The sequence below is a fragment of the Eptatretus burgeri genome, chromosome 5 (genome assembly GCF_056783735.1).
Source record: "Eptatretus burgeri isolate ZD-2024b chromosome 5, Ebu_testis_v1, whole genome shotgun sequence".
Lineage (NCBI taxonomy): Eukaryota > Metazoa > Chordata > Myxini > Myxiniformes > Myxinidae > Eptatretus > Eptatretus burgeri.
Window position 1 is genome coordinate 42,523,036 of NC_140965.1, and position 1,838 is coordinate 42,524,873.

Below are 1,838 nucleotides of genomic sequence, written 5' to 3' on the forward strand. Positions count from 1 at the left end.
AACATTACCTTCACAACAACAACTACACCGCCTAGAACAGGATCTCATCTAAAAAAATAAATATTACCTCAACATTACCTTCACAACAACAACTACACCGCCTAGAACAGGATCTCATCTAAAAAAATTAATATTACCTCAACATTACCTTCACAACAACAACTACACCGCCTAGAAAAGGATCTCATCTAAAAAAAATTAATATTAACTCAACATTACCTTCATAACGACAACTACACCGCCTAGAACAGGACCTCATCTAAAAAAATTAATATTACCTCAACATTACCTTCACAACAACAACTACACCGTCCAGAACAGGATCTCATCTAAAAAAATTAATATTACCTCAACATTACCTTCACAACAACAACTACACCGTCCAGAACAGGATCTCATCTAAAAAAATAAATATTACCTCAACATTACCTTCACAACGACAACTACACCGCCGAGAACAGGATCTCTTCTAAAAAAATTAATATTACCTCAACATTACCTTCACAACAACAACTACACCGCCGAGAACAGGATCTCATGTAAAAAAAATAAACATTACCTCAATATTATACCTCAACATTACCTTCACAACGACAACTACATCACCTAGAACAGGATCTCATCTGAAAAAATTAATATTACCTCAATATTATACCTCAACATTACCTTCACAACGACAACTACATCGCCGAGAACAGGATCTCATCTAAAAAAATTAATATTACCTCAACATTACCTTCACAATGACTACACCGCCGAGAACAGGATCTCATCTGAAAAAATTAATATTACCTCAACATTACCTTCACAACAACAACTACACCGCCGAGAACAGGATCTCATGTAAAAAAAATAAACATTACCTCAATATTATACCTCAACATTACCTTCACAACGACAACTACATCACCTAGAACAGGATCTCATCTGAAAAAATTAATATTACCTCAATATTATACCTCAACATTACCTTCACAACGACAACTACATCGCCGAGAACAGGATCTCATCTAAAAAAATTAATATTACCTCAACATTACCTTCACAACGACAACTGCATCGCCGAGAACAGGATCTCATCTAAAAAAATTAATATTACCTCAACATTACCTTCACAATGACTACACCGCCGAGAACAGGATCTCATCTGAAAAAATTAATATTACCTCAACATTACCTTCACAACAACAACTACACCGCCTAGAACAGGATCTCATCCAAAAAAATAAATATTACCTCAATATTATACCTCAACATTACCTTCACAACGACAACTACACCGCCTAGAACAGGATCTCATCTGAAAAAATTAATATTACCTCAACATTACCTTCACAACAACAACTACACCACCTAGAACAGGATCTCATCTGAAAAAATTAATATTACCTCAATATTATACCTCAACATTACCTTCACAACGACAACTACACCACCTAGAACAGGATCTCATCTAAAAAAAATTAATATTACCTCAACATTACCTTCACAACGACAACTACACCGCCTAGAACAGGATCTCATCTGAAAAAATTAATATTACCTCAATATTATACCTCAATATTACCTTCACAACGACAACTACACCACCTAGAACAGGATCTCATCTAAAAAAAATTAATATTACCTCAATATTATACCTCAACATTACCTTCACAACGACAACTACATCGCCTAGAACAGGATCTCATCTGAAAAAATTAATATTACCTCAATATTATACCTCAACATTACCTTCACAACGACAACTGCATCGCCGTGAACAGGATCTCATCTAAAAAAATTAATATTACCTCACCATTACTTTCACAACGACAACTACATCGCTGAGAACAGGA